Source organism: Mustela putorius, unplaced genomic scaffold (genome assembly GCF_011764305.1).
Source record: "Mustela putorius furo isolate JIRA1106 unplaced genomic scaffold, ASM1176430v1.1 tig00000640_pilon_pilon_pilon, whole genome shotgun sequence".
Lineage (NCBI taxonomy): Eukaryota > Metazoa > Chordata > Mammalia > Carnivora > Mustelidae > Mustela > Mustela putorius.
This window is the reverse complement of record NW_025421432.1, coordinates 3222287-3238147: the sequence shown is the minus strand read 5'-3', so window position 1 is coordinate 3238147 and position 15861 is coordinate 3222287. Positions and strand designations below refer to the sequence as shown.

Here is a 15861-nt window from a genome sequence, read left to right as displayed (position 1 = left end):
AGGAATGGGAACAAAATATTTACCCATTAATATAAATGGTAAACATGCTGATATTTAAAAGACCTGGTGTATTACAAAAAATAAACATGACATAATATTTTAACTTTTTGGAACTTCAGCTTCATATGTCTGTTGTTCATACTTGGGCAGCATTTATCTTGCAGACTAAGATACAGAATCTAGAGAAGGGATGGTACATTTCTTAGGATTAGGTTTGTGAGATTCATTTGAAAATCTCAGAAAATGAAATTTAAAAATGTCTCAAGACAGAGTTTCTATGTCACATAAACGAATTATAGAGGCTACTGGCTCTGGGCCAGTGATTTCAAATTCTTGAGAGAGAATTTCTTGGGTTGCCCTTACATCTTACTAGTGATAATTTAGTACATGGTCAGATACAGTGCTGAGGGAACCTAGGAAATACAGTATTGATTCTGTGCAGCAAAACAAAGACTTATGAAAGATGTACTTAAGATACTTTAAAGAACAGAAAGATACAATCAAATCTACAGGGGGTCAGCTTTGAGAGAAGTGAACAACTAAAACACAGTAAATTAAATAAACTAAAAGAAAAAACAAAAAAACCACTTTGTTGATTAAAGAAATTTATTTGGATACCATTAGACAATAACATGTTCTAAGCACTGTGGTTCCTAAGTACACACACACACATACACACACACACACACACACACACACACAGAGACTGACTTCACAAGACTTACACGTTAGCAGATAAAGACAGTCTTTTGTTTTGTTTTGGTATATTGGAGTGGGTAGACTGATTTGTTATAATTGAGGAATCATACTTTCTCCTAAGAAGCTTGAGATTCAAGTTATAAAGTAATATGTCCTTCCTATCCTATATCTTCTACCCTATATCCTATACCCTGGGCTGTATCCAACTCCACATTTCTGTTTTGTTACTAGTGTTATCTTCTCTCTGTTTCACATATTTATGTATTTATGTCTCTAATTTGTAGAGAAACAAAATACCAGTTATTTTCTCTGCAAGTTGATCTATACCTTCCTTCATTTCTAAAAAAAACAAAAACAAAAAACAAATTTAAAAAACCTCCAGGAAACCTGGGATTTTAATGTCCTAATTCTCCTCTTTCCTTTTACCAATGGATAGGATATGTGCACGGTGTTATCTGCCCCCATCCCCGAAATCTACTTCCACACTTAATCCTGGGGTTTGTTGGATTTATTCAACTAACTGCAGTCAGAATTTTCTCTTCTGTGTGTTTATTCAATTTCAAGAATATTAAGCACCAATATTACATTATTTTTCACTAATTTTGAAACTTTGGGGAGTCCACTATTATCTTGCACTTTAATTACACTTAAAAATAGAGATAGCTCAGAAAAGCGGCTTTATGACAACATAACGACAAAATACAAGGGTGCTTCAAAGAGTCAAATAGGTTAAAGTATTTAAGATGTTGTACCTCTTTACCCCATCACTTGTTTAACTAACACACGTGATGTAAAACATGTTCTGCCTGATATTCTGATAGGAAATACTTGTGTCAAAATAATTGGTGAGGATGCCTTTAGCAGAAAAAGAGAAAAAAGGATTTTTTGTCTAGAAAGTACTATAGCTTCCCAAGATCTAGAAATAGGATTATTACACATGTATGGGCATGTGTGTGTTTATACCCATATTCTCACACTCAATACAAAATTTGTGAATATACTCATGACAAAAGTAAGTATAAGAGAAGATAGAATTAAATTTCTATCAATTAACTGTAGGCAGATCCATTATATATTAAGTTTTTGTTGATGCATTGTTAATAAAGTTGTAGATTTGTTTATAAAGTATGATTATATTTGTATGAAAAAAATTGAAATCCATGTGTGTACATATTAGTATACATATGTGTAAACACTGAGAATTTGGTAAAAGTATGAAAGAATAAAAATGAATTTCTTTAACATTTATTAATCATTAAGAGTACCCCTTGAGGGGGGCGCCTGGGTGGCTCAGTGGGTTAAGCCGCTGCCTTCGGCTCAGGTCATGATCTCGGGGTCCTGGGATCGAGTTCCGCATTGGGCTATCTGCTCGGCAGGGAGCCTGCTTCCTCCTCTCTCTCTCTCTGCCTACTTGTGATCTCTCTCTGTCAAATAAATAAATAAAATCTTAAAAAAAAAAAAAAAAAGAGTACCCCTTGAGGGGCACCTGGGTAGCTCAGGGGATTGCTCAGGGGATTAAGCTGCTGCCTTCGGCTCAGGTCATGATCTCAGGGTCCTGAGATCGAGTCCTGCAATGGGCTCTCTGCTCAGCGGGGAGCCTGCTTCCCTCTCTCTCTCTCTGCCTGCCTCTCTGCCTACTTTTGATCTCTATCTGTCAAATAAATAAATAAAATCTTAAAAAAAAAAAGAGTACCCCTTGAAAAATTTTAGAGTGTTGTTATTTATGAATTACATTCTTTGCTATTTGATGCCCTGTGAGAAAAACAAGTAAAAATGTAGTATATTCAATTAGTATTCAACTTCTTTTTGTTTGCAAAAATGAAAAGATTCAGAGGCATAAATATTTGGACTCTGGTTTATATTGGGATTAAAGATGTTTAAACATATTTTTCAGATTTCCAATTTCACAAAATATTTTGTACTCGGTTTGTTCCTTCTTGTTTTCGAATTTAGCTTTCTAAACTTGGCAATATTTTTAGAGGAATATTAATTTGTATAAAATTTAGATTTTATAAAATAAGTCACCCATTCACCACAAGTAATATTATGCCATGCATTTTAAATTCTAGAATTTCAGTTGGCTGAAATCTTATTATGCCAAGATCATACTACAATCAAGCTTATTTCTGAGTCTGTAATGTGGCCCTTTAATTATAACATGCAACATGAAGATACTGATCCCTAAAATTCTTAGAGATATATTACCAAGTTTTAAATTGCTACTTCAATTAGAGCAGAAAGAGCTTACTTTCTGCCAGTTATGTTAATATGTGCCTATAAGAAACTCTATTAACTGGCTTAGCATTTTAAACATATTCCAGTGATGACTTAGCATTCTGGTAGACTGGTGCAGGCATCTGCCCAGATGGCCTACTCCTTAATGAAGGACTACTTTCAACAGCCGCAGGCAATAAGTAGACAGCTCAGTATTGTGACCTTATACACACACCTCCGAGATGTTCCCTCTCTGTAATGCAGCTTCTGTGGGACGTCTCAATGTATAGCTTTGCCTTTGATCTTCCCATCTTATTGGTGAGTCTCCCCGTATATGTATAAATAATCGCATTTCAACCAAATTCAGTTTAAGGATCTGCATATCTTTCAAACAAGGAAGATCTACATGAAAACGGCTTTGAGGCATTTCTGTTTACATTACTCATTTCATTAATGACTTCATTCACCCACAACCTACCTTCACAGGATTCACCAAGATTTTTTTCAGCAATGCCACTGAAGTATCATCAGCATAAACATTATCAACTTAAAGTGTACAACTTGTTTTGACATATATCTTATATATCGTACATATATATTTAATACTTATGTTACCAATATCACCATACGATGAGAACTTTTTAGGTTAACTCAACAACTTTCAAGTATACAATTCAGTGTTAACTATGGCCAGCACTCTGTATATTAGAGCCCGGAAACTTACTCATAATGGTGAAGTTTGTACTCTTGGGCCACCTTCACTTCTTTTTTTCTTTTCCTTCCCCTCCCCCCATTCCACCCCAACCACCACCCACCAATCTTCTGTTTCTGAGTTTTCTTCAGATCCCACATACATGTGAGATCAAACAATATTTATCAAACAAGATTTGTTTTTCTGTCTGAAAATATTGTTTTTAATTTGTATGTTTTAGATTTTTATACTGAAATAGTCATAGTATTTTGTGCCACTCCCTGCCCCTGAATAATCAATAATCCTCAAGGAATGCCTGAGGGCACTCACAGGGGCTGAGGTAAAGCCCACACAAGCATTTCCCCTCTGGGAGTCAGGCTTGTGGCCAGACCTCTCTTGTGTTTCTTTTTTCTTTCTTTACCGCTCTTGTGTTTCTTTTTTCTTTCTTTCTTTCTTTTTTTTTTTTTTTTTTTTTTTTTTTTTTTTTTTTTTTAGATTTTGTTTATTTAACAAAGAGCACGAGCAGGCAGAGTGGGCAGCCAGAGAGGTGGGAGAAGCCGGCTTTCAGCTGAGCAGGGACCTTGAGGAGGGGCTCAATCCCAGGATGCTGAGATCAGGACCTCAACCAAAGGCAAACCCTTCACCGACTGATCCACCCAGACACCCCACGCTATCGTGTTTCTTATTATGACTGCAAGACCCAGCTCAGCGACAACGGTCAGGACACTTTCAGAAAAAACAAGGTTTATTACTCACAGGTTCCGAAGGATTCTCGGCACTCCGCGAGGTCGCAGGTAGGGCCGAAGAGCACGCGTCTCTGTGCTGCTTCTGTGGGGGTGGGGGATGGGCGCCTGCGGCGTCCGTTTCCCGGGCTTTCAGTTTATTGGTGACTTTCAAACAGGGGCGGGAAAATCGAAGCGCGGGAATTAATGCTCCGGAAGGGTAAGGGGAGGGAAAAACAAGCCCTCGAACCAGAGATCCCTGAAGAAAAGAAACTTCTGAGGTGGGGCAGCCCAGTGGCTGGCAAGGTGTTTATTCCAGATAGTTGTCTCTGAAAAGCTGAATGTGAGGCGCCGCCGTACAGCCCGACAGGCCCGCTGTCCAGGTGCTTGCACGTCACAGAGTCCCAGGATATTAGGAAGGTCATACCAAGGGGACCTACGTACCCTTCGCGCTTTCCTCTAAGATCGCGTCTTACAGAATTATAGTACAAACTCTGAACCAGGAAGTTGGCGTTGGAACAAAGTGTGTGGTTCTGTGCCATTTGACTGGAGTAAATGTGCGTAACCACCATTTTAGTCAGGATACAGAGCCGTGTGGACAGGGTACAGATCTCCTTCCTGCTACACTTTCTAGTTCCTGCACTGCCCTCCCGCCCCAGTCCTTAACCCATGGCAATCGCTAAGCTGTTTTCCATTTCTAGAATTTTGTCATTTCAAAAAATGCTGTGCATCTTGAAACAAAGTACACAATAGTTTCGGTTTTGTTGTTTTTGTTTTTCTCAGCATAAGGCGCTGGAGACCTATCCAAATGGTGTTTATCAGTCGTTTATTCCCTTTTATTACTGAGTAGTATTTCATGATATGGAGATATTATCGTTTGTTCAACCATTCACCTATGAAGGGATATTTTAGTTTTCCGGGTTTTGGTTATTTGCTGCTATGAACATTCATATACAAGTTTATGTGTAGATGAAAGTGTTTATTTCTCTGGGATAATGTCCAGAAGTACAACCTCTGGGTCATAGAGTAAATATTTATTTAGCTGTGTTTGTTTTCTTAATACACTGCCAAATTATTTTCCAGCAATTGATATTGTCGCAGTAACAAAATTTTTTAGCTGTTCTAATAGGTATATAGTGATTTCATATTATATTTGTATTTTATTTCTTTATAACTGCAAAAGATGTTCCTGGGATTATTGATAGGAATTGGTGGGAATGAAAGCCCAGTCTCTTATGGTGTCTACTTGTACTACCTGAGGTTGGGAAGGGGATATTACTGCTCAGTAGGGTAAAAGTCCCCTCCCCGGGCTTCCTCCCTGATAATTCTGTGTGTAGAGTGGGGAATTGGGTCACCTCATGGCAAGGGTGGATAACTAGGATCTCTACTTGGTTTTTGCTGGCAAAATTAGGGGGAGGGCAGTTTTTCTGTGGTGTCTGGCTGGAATAGAGCAGTTATTGTCTAAAAGGTTTCTGTTTTGCTAATCTCCTTTCCTGGACCTTTGACTAGACAGAACAGATTTAGAGAACACAAAAGGTTTTTTAGGGTGCTTTTATTTTTTATCTGTTTAGGGTACTTTTGATTGGTGTTTTGGGGTTGCCAGTTTACTCCACGCCAAGTCTGAGATATATAAGGTAAAGTAAGCCCCCCCAAAAAAGATGCTCACCACTGTAGCATTCCTTGTATCATAATCCCATCAGCCTTCTCTCCACCTTTCAGAGTCTTTTTATGGTTGTTTCATATATGGTGTTCTTGTCTTTTACTTGTACATAGTAAGATGAATAAGGAAGATACATCTATTCCATCTTCCTGGAAGCCACTGTCACAGTTTGTAATTTAATATTATCCTGCACTGTGCCCTGTACTATGCAAGGCAAGGAAAGTTTAGACTTTAAAGAAATTATCTTCCACTAGTGAAGGAACAAACCTAGACAGATTATTTCTAAATGGCATAAATTAGAAGATATAGATATAAATCCTTGCCAAGGAAAACTCAAAGGAAGGCTCCACCACTAAAACAAGAAATTTAGGGACGCCTGGGTGGCTCAGTGGGTTAAAGCCTCTGCCTTCGGCTCATGTCATGATCCCAGGGTCCTGGGTTCGAGTCCCTCATCGGGCTCTCTGCTTGGTGGGGAGCCTGCTTTCTCCTCTCTCTGTCTGCCTCTCTGCCTCCTTGTGATTTCTGTCTGTCAAATAAATAAATAAATCTTTAAAAAAATAAAAATAAAAATAAAACAAGAAATTTAGAGAAATTTCTTATAGGATACAATGCCTGAATTGAGTCTTAAAATATAAGCAAAAGTCACCAGATAAAGTAGAAAAAACAATACAATAAAGTAGAAAAGCCAAAATAGTACTTATATGAAAAACCATGATCTGGCATAATATATTTAAAGCTATTTCAGGATATGAGTATAAAGAAATACATAGAGACTAGACTTTGAAAGTCCTTGAATTCTGTCATAAAGATCATATATATATGTTTTTCGAAAAGCAAAGCTGAATCATTGAAATATTTCATAAAAATTTAGAATGGGCCAAATTGCTTTCAAATGGAATTATCTAGTTAGATAAAGCCAGATAAAGAATAAATTGAAAGGGGACAATATTAAAAGCAAGGTGAACAAGTATGAAATTACTGCAATATCTCAAGATACAGATAATAAGGGTCTTAAATATAGAAATGAATTAGGGGTTTTAAAGGGAGAATAAAAATATTCTGTAGGTAAACTTTTTCATATTATTAATCATTTCCCCGCCACTGCCATAAGGAAGTGTCTAAAATGTGAACCTCAGAAGAGAGGTTATGATTTTGAAGTCCTCAGTAATCTCAAAAAAATACAGTGAAGCACACACAGGGGGAATAGAACCCAGTAATCTTAGAGTGAAAGGGAGAGCTAGCTAGAACAGAGAATTATGAGAGTATAATAATATATCTGTCTTATGGGGGTAGAGACATTTCACAAGGCAATGCCTGTTACAGTTACAAAAGTAGTTTAGATGTTCAGTAGGAAACCTTAAATAGCATGGTTGTCTATTTTGGCAAAAAGATAATTATTGGTATTCCTCAAAAGCAGTGCCTTTCTGTGTTGTGTGTGCGTTGTAATGGGAACTACTTTGAAAAGTAAGAATAGAGTAGACAATGATTTTGACTTTATGAAAATTGATAAGGGAAACAAAGATTCTTATAGTTTAGGGATAACGATTAAAATTCACTTTTTTAAAAATTTTAGATAAAAGAAAATAGTCTTACTCACAGGCTGATATGAATAAATTAACTAAAACTGAGAAAAATAATGCTGAAGACGACTATGGGAAGAAGGCAGTGATGGACATTGGGAGGGTATGTGCTATGGTGAATACTGTGAATTGTGTAAGACTGATGATTCACAGACCTGTACCCTTGAAACAAACAATACATTATATGTTAATAAATAAAATACAAAAAATAAAATGAGTATATCATGATAGCATGGCTTCAAACACTGCTTCTCATAAGGCTTGTCACAGAGCAAACACATTTTAATTCCTTATTGACTAAATGGAAAGAGGTTTCAGCCCATGAAACTATAGGATAGAAACTGTTTTAGATCATAAGTATGTATGCGTGAGAGTTATGACCAGGGAGATAAGTGGTTCATACCTAGTTGCTTCAATTTCTAAGATTTCAGTGGAAATCCTATTTAACTGGTAGGAGTAGGAGGCTTGGTCTTGACGACAGTCTTGAGGAAAGGGCTTACATTTTATAAAAAGTGAGAGAGACTACGAGAAAAGAAAATATTAAGCAGGGGAGAAAATAATCTAAAAAACAGAAGGATGCCTGTGTGGCTCAGTTGGGTAAGTGGGTGCCTTCAGCTAGGGTCGTGATCCCAGGGTCTTGCGATTGAGTCCTGCATTTGGCTCCTTGCTCTGAAGAGAGCCTGCTTCTCCCTCTGCCTCTCCCTGCTGATCCCTTTGCTTGTGCTCTCTCTCTATCAAATAAATGAATAAAATCTTTAAAAAATTTTAAAAAGTAAAGATACATGACTCCGTGATTAAAAAAAAAAAAAGTGTTATTTAGCTATGATACAGAATCAGTTGAAACTGAGAAAGTATCAATTTGTAAATAAAGCATCCACAATATAGATTTGTCTTTCCTTTGTCTTATGCTTTAACTGACCAAGACAAAGTTTTTTGAATAAATTAGAACTGGAAATATTGGTTTTTGGAAAAAAAAAAAAACCAGAAACTCTAGTTACTGTTTTTTTTTTTTAATTCCCAATTTTCTCCTATGAAAAAGCATTTTAAAAAAATTGTTAGCACCTAACAACTATCAAAGTGTATTAATTATAGCCACTTAATATTTGGTGTGTAACGCATCATTAAATGAATGGGTGGGTTTCTAACCTTAATGAAATGGACACAAATATCTGTCTGGTACTAAAATGCAGGCCTTTCATCACGTTAATAGTTTCAAGTACAGAGTAAGCCTCCATTCCATCTATGTCATCCCTTCCTATTATTCTTCATTTTCCAATGTTCAGTTATTTTCTTCAGGATGACAACTTGCTACTGTAATATTAAATTTAGCAGAAGAGGCAAATCTGAGAAGTAACCTCATTCATCATTCTGTCTTCTGATGAGATTACATCTAAAATAATTGTATTTATAAACACCTGCAGAAGAGAAGATTTCACAACTTCTAACAACAATTTAACCTTCTTTGCTGTCAGAAAATGTCTTCCTTAGGGGTGCCTGAGTGGGTCAGTTTGTCAAGGGGCTACCTTTTGCTCAGGTCATGACCCAGGGATCCTGAGATCAGCCCTGCTCAGCAGGGAGTCTGCTTTTCCCTCTCCCTCTGCATCTCCCCATCTCTCGTTCTCCTGTTCCTCTCTCACTTACTCACTCTCCTCTCAAATAAATAAATTAATCTTAAAAAAATAATAATTTCTTCCTTAGATTTTCTTAAATGCTGCATGTTCAAAAGGGAGCCAGGTTTCTCTTGTTCCCTATTGATTTTAAGAGATCTGGCCACAATCGTCATATAAAAATCTTGAGTTTAGTATCAGTGATTCTTAATAACTGAATCATAAGTAGTAGGTGAGCAATCCCTGACTAACACAGTAACCAAATGAATACATTTATGACATGATTTATGACTGTTGATGTGTAACCCAGATGAGCCACAAGAACATAACTGTCTTTAGCCCTAATAGTTTCCCTTGTTCTGAAGTTTGGCTTTATCTGAAATTAATATAGTTATTTTTGTTTTCTTCTGATTAGATTAGCATGGTGTATGTTTCTCCTTCTCTCAACCTGTATTTATATTTGGGTGGATTTCTCATAAACAACATATATATTTGGGTCTTGTTTTATGCACTCTGATAAATTCTTTCACTTGATTACATTTAAAGCAGTTATTCACACAGTCATTAGCCTCTGAGATTCCTCAGTTTTACCCCACCCCAGTATTAATATGCATGATCATCTGGATGAGAAGATTCAGAGGTCAAAGTTAGCTCTTTACAATCCTAGGGCTCACCCCCACCATGCATCCAGTCATTTTGCTTTTTAGCCCCTCAAACCCTAAGAAAGGGCTCAAACGTTAAAATCATTCTTTCCCTGTAGAAAATCTCCTCTCTTTCCCAAGTGTAAAGGTCACCTATACCTTGAAAATGTAAAGGCCTGTTAACTCTCTTATACATTGGGTTTGGCTGGGACTTGGAGACCCAGCCAGACCCAATGTATGAGCATCACATTCCAAGTCAGACGGGAGCCTTTTAAATAAAACAGTGAGAATAAGTCTTCAAAGTGTCTTTCCTCTAATTGAGGATTTGTGCCATTATCATATTACATTGTAAACATTGAAACATTGAACACAGCCAACTACACTGGGATCTACTGAGCATAACTTCACTGATGTGGCTACCCACCTCACACTCTATGCTTGTTTCTCAAGCTATTTGGCCGAAATAGGAAACTTAGAATTTCCCCTGCCTGGCCCCAAGCACAGACATCCCTGCAACTGTGAATGACCTAACATACTTTTCAGTGGTTAGTTCTTTCTTCTGCTGTCTCTGAGTTAAACCTGACTACCATACTTGAACTTTTCAGCCAGTTTCTCTGCAGATATGGGTACACACACAATGTAATTTGGCAGTAAGTATGAACTTCTGCTTGCTTCATATATAGCTCCTAAATTATCTAACAAGCCAGGCAGCATACTTATAGTGCTGTATTAGTATTACCCTTCCATGCCCTTTGTGAAAAAAATCATGTGCTTAGTTTCTAGATCAGAAAAAAAAATGCTGTCCTTCACAAATGCAGTATACTGATATGAAAGGACAAGGAAATACCAGCAAGAAAACAGGATATTTTGAAAATCAAAGGGATGTTTACTGCTGAGGGATATGGGGAGCTAAATGAAAGTCAGGTATGTACATACTGAAGAATGCTCTTAAATTTATCAACAAGGAGCAGTTGGTAACCCCAGAAGGGGCAGGTTCAATGTAGTAGTAGAGGCAGTGTAGACTGCAGTAGGCAGAGGAATAAATTTGCAATGAAGCAGTGCAGATATTAAGTTTAAGATTACATTCCATCTAAAAGTTTAGTTTTTTTTTGTTTGTTTGTTTGTTTTTAAGATTTTATTTGACAGGGAGAGACACAGAGAGAGGGAACACAAACAGGGGGAGAGGGAGGGAGAGAGAGAAGCAGGCTTCCTGCCGAGCAGGGAGCCAGATGCAGGGCTGGATCCCAGGACCCTGAGATCATGACCCAAGCCAAAGGCAGATACCTAATGACTGAGCCACCTAGGTGCCCCTAAAAGTTTGAATTTTATAAGGATCTTTTAAGGCACAGTATAAATAGCTTATCTATCTTTTTTTTTTGTGTTTTCCTTTATTGTTGCTAGCCTTTAAAACTCTACTTTTTTATATTTGAATGAAACTTGGCTCAGACTCTTTTTCACGATAAGCCCAAAACAAAATAGGAAAAAAAAAATGAGTTGAAAAATGCCCTTTCATATGAATTGTAGTTACTGTGAAGTTTCAGGTATTCTTAAAAATCTCTTGTCCATCCTCTTTTCCTTTGGAACTCAATTCTTTTATCTCCTTTTTTGAGAGCATTGGATTTTTTTTTTTAAAGTAGTCTTCACATGCAGTGTGCAGCCCAATGCGGGATCGAACTCATGAACCTGAGATTAAGACCTGAGCTGAGATCAAGAGTCAGATGCTTAACCAGCTGAGCCCCCCGGAACCCCAAGAGAATCAGACATTCTTAATATCTTGACTTAATAACAATTTTATGGTTATATATACATAGAAGATTTCTCCCACAGTGTCTAAATGACTACTTTCTCTCTTTAGGTCTGATTAGTACCATTGGAAATGTGAAACATATCTCATTACATTAAGGCTAAAAAATAAACACATTCATATCAGCTAGTTATAGAAGCATAAATAAGGGTTTTTGTTAAAATATTCAAAACTACATTCATTAATAAACTATCTTTGGATGATGAATATATTACTCATTTATTCATGGTGCAATCAGTGTCTGAAAGTTTGAATCATCACTTGTAGGGTCATCTGGAATTATTTCCTCTAAAAAGAGTCTGTTGGTATGGGATATAGATCATATCTCAATTATTATTCAAGTTGATTGACTAGCATTATTATTCAAATTGCTTTTACTAACAAAGGAGAAAGAAAAGAGAAAATGAAGAAAATGAAGAGTAAATTTCTAATTCCTACTGAGTTATATTAAATAAGCTATATATATACATGATATATATATATATTTATATAGTGTGTGTGTATGTATATATATATACCACACATATACACAGATGTAACAGTGTAATGTTAGTCATTAAACTGAAATTGCCAGTTACAAAATATATTTAGCAGAACTAAAAACAAGAATTAGATGAGCAGGATAACTGACTATCATAAGGATAAGGTTCATTAATTAAATAACAGATTTTTAGTTCTTTCTGCAGATTGAGGAATAGAGGCAATCAACCTCTATTCCATGAAATTTGCATGATTTGAAGTAAAATCCAATCCTTAGAACAATTAAAATCTAATTTGCTTGGAGGCCGATTCTAAAGGCTATACAATAAAAGTTATCAAGTATAATGATGCAATTTTTTTTAAGACAGAGAGACAGCACATGAATGGAGGTGGGAAGAGAGAGGCAGAGGCAAAGAGGGAGAAGGAGAAGCAGGCTCCCCACCCAACAAGGAGCCCAAGGCTAGGCTGACCTCTGGAACCCAGTAATCATGACCTGAGCGGAAGGCAGCTGCTTAACTAACTGAGCTACCCAGGCTTGCGTGCATAGTCTTTCTGAGGTACATTATGGGGGTTTTAATATTATCAGGAATTCATTTATGATCACCCATTTACATGATCATTAAGGTAATTAATTTATTTAAATGCTTGAGACCATGAAATTCTCCAGTTACCTCCTTATGTCTTCATTTCCTGCCCAGAGTTTCATCTTTAGGCACATATTCTTTGCCAAGTGAGGTGCTCGTTTTGTAAACATAGAACTAACTGTCCTTGTTGTTTTACTCACTGCCTTACACTAATTCTGCAAATGGCACAAGAGGGAATTTTTTGGACTGAAGTCATGTACTTCAAACATAAGCTTTAATAACATGCAAATAATATATATTTATTCCACTGTACTCTTTATTCAGAATCTTTTCAAGCAAAGCAAAGGGAGTAAGAATCAACATTTGCAATTTAAGAGGGTGAAATGCTTTAATTTAACATAAGAAATATAATAGACCAAATGTTGATTAGATTTTTAATTAGCAGATCAAAATAAAATATTGATATCTATATGATTATGAAGTTTAGGTTTTTTGGTTGGTTTTCCCTTTCTTTTGTTTCAGTGATTTTCAGCCAAATAAAAGTGTGCTTTTTCTACAGTGATCAGAACTCAACTTCACAATTATTTAAGGAGTTTGCTGGCTGATTTTTTTCTTTCTTTCTTTCTTTCTTTTCTTTCTTTCTTTCTTTCTTTTTTTTTTTTTTATTTAAAAGCCTGCAGCTCTATCAGTGATTGGACCAAAGGAAATTCTGTTTGTGGTTTGTTGTTGTCTTTTTTTTCATTTTCCATGAGTTACCCGAGTATCTACAGTGCTCACCTTTCTACTTTCTGAGGATTCCATAACGTGAAAGAGTCATGGGAATCATTTGTGATGCCTGAACTAAAAAACCATATATGCACATGTATAAAATATCCATATGTTCAAGGATTCTGGTAGGTGACTAAAGAATTCGGAGGCAAATAATATGTATGTATTGCCATTGAGCTAAAACAAACAAACAAACAAACAAACAAACAGCAATAGTCTAAAGCTTTTTTTTTTTTTTTTTTAATAATTGCACTGTATACTGTGAAGCTGCAACCAGGGTCCCTACTAACTTGAGAATTCTCCAAATGGACTGTTCCTAACCAGGTGGTATGGTCAGCGTTGCCATCCTATCTAGTCTTGCCTTCTTTATGTAAGTCAAAACCTGGTGTTACTAGTATAATTAAGAAAATATATATATTTTAACAAGTACAATTGAATTTTGAAAAGAAAAGATTATTTCTAATAGGAAGAAATGAAAAGGAATTGTACAGGTCATATTTGATCCAAATGCTGAAGAATTTACTAGATTTTGGTGGGTGAGGTTAGAGAAGGAACATTCCTCTTAAATGAGAGAATATTGGTTAAGAAATAGTGCAGCAAAATCTGGACCATCACCAGGAAATAACAGATAGGGCTTATCAAAATTATGTATATGGCCCAGGAAAGTGTATAGATGTAAAATAGATATTAATTGGCCTTAGATATTTTGCAAAGATTTGGATTTTATTTTGTAAGTAGTAGGAAGCCATGTTTTAGAAAAATGAACCTTCTCTAAGGCAGTAGTGACATACAGACAGATACTGAATTTTTTGCTAAGGTTGGATTCTACTTTGTATTCAAAGGAGATAAATATGACATATATATGAGAAATACTAGTCTGAAATTCTTTAACAAAATTCAATCAAATCATTCCATAACTCCTTTTCTTACTGTTAAGATGTTACATCCTTTGTATTGTATTCTTTAAAAAAAAAATATATATATATAGTTATGCCCTAATAATGGGTCCATGATTAAAGGAGCGAAACTGATACAAAGCGAAGATCAAGCAAAACTTTATTTCGCGCCAAGCATCAAGAATCTAACCGAACGTTCGGGACGCACCTCTTACAAGAGGGCAACACTTTCCTGTATCACAGACTAGCTTTTAAGGGCAAAGGCCATGCAGTCAGGCCTGGCCACGCACAGGTGGCCAATGAGATTGTAACACACACAGGAAACTCCACAGTGATGCTAGGTGACCAATTGAGTTACAATTTACCCTAGTAGACATTTGAACCAGCCTATTACACCTTGATTGAGACTAGCGCCAAAAAGGCTCCCAAAGGGCCGGGCCCATACTCCTTGGTAACCAGGGAGACAATATGCATCCCCCGCCCCCCCCCCCCCCCCCCCCCCACTGATCGATGTCTCCACCTGACCCACCTTTGTATCTGGGCTTTGTTACCTGAAGCTGGTTTCTGGGACTAGTCTCCAAGTAAATCCCCTAGAGGAAGGGGAGCAGGGACAGTTTCTAAATAGGTCCTTACATATATATATTTCTTCTTTGGCTCAAGTTGTTCCTAACACACTTCCTTTTATAAGAAGAAAAAAAATGACTTCTTCAATAGTTGGGAAGAATTGTTCTAGTTTATACTAAGATCTAAACATGCAGGGCTCTAATTAAAAGTACAACTACTGGGGTACCTAGGTGGCTCAGTGGGTTAAAGCCTCTGCCTTCGACTCTGTTCATGATTCCAGGGTCCTGGGATTGAGTCCTGCATTGGGCGTTCTGCTCAGCAGGGAGCCTGCTTCCTCCTCTCTCTCTCTCTCTGCCTGCCTCTCTGCCTACTTGTGATCTCTATCTGTCAAATAAATAAATAAAATCTTTAAAAAAAAAGTACGACTACTAAAACAATGCTTTACAAACAGTGTATAGTCAATAAGTACCTACCTATAAGCTAAATAAAGGCTTAAGGGCTGTATTTAGTGTTCTTTATTTTTTCTCTAGAGGGACTAGAAATGAGAGGGAAAGAAGAAAGCCAGACAAACTGATTATAGAAGGCAATCCAAATATATAACTTAAAAAAAACTTTTTTGATGTAGAATCAGAGTAGAGAAAATTAGGTCCTTTGCTTATAATAACATGTGAGTTAGAAAAAAGAAAAATATATATATTCTTAGCCCTCCAGAAACTTTGTTCTGGCTTATGTTAGCACACATTAAATTATATAGTCCCTCATCTACAAAGAGAAAGATTTCCCAAATTAAATCACACATTGATATTTTAGCTTTCAATATAACTACATGGATTATTCTCATTTGTGATTAAGAAGACAACCTTAATATCCTCTGATCATTGGCAGTACACTCAGCTCTGTGCCATGCCCTGAATTGTAACAACACATGTACAGTGTTTGAGTTCTTCAAGC

The 15861-nt window shown here is 36.6% G+C and overlaps 1 long non-coding RNA gene across 2 annotated transcripts in view; it reads right to left on the bottom strand.

Moving 5' to 3' along the window:
- Window positions 1-15861, bottom strand: part of LOC101672302 — a 99951-nt gene that overhangs the window by 77946 nt on the left and 6144 nt on the right. The window lies entirely within an intron of this gene.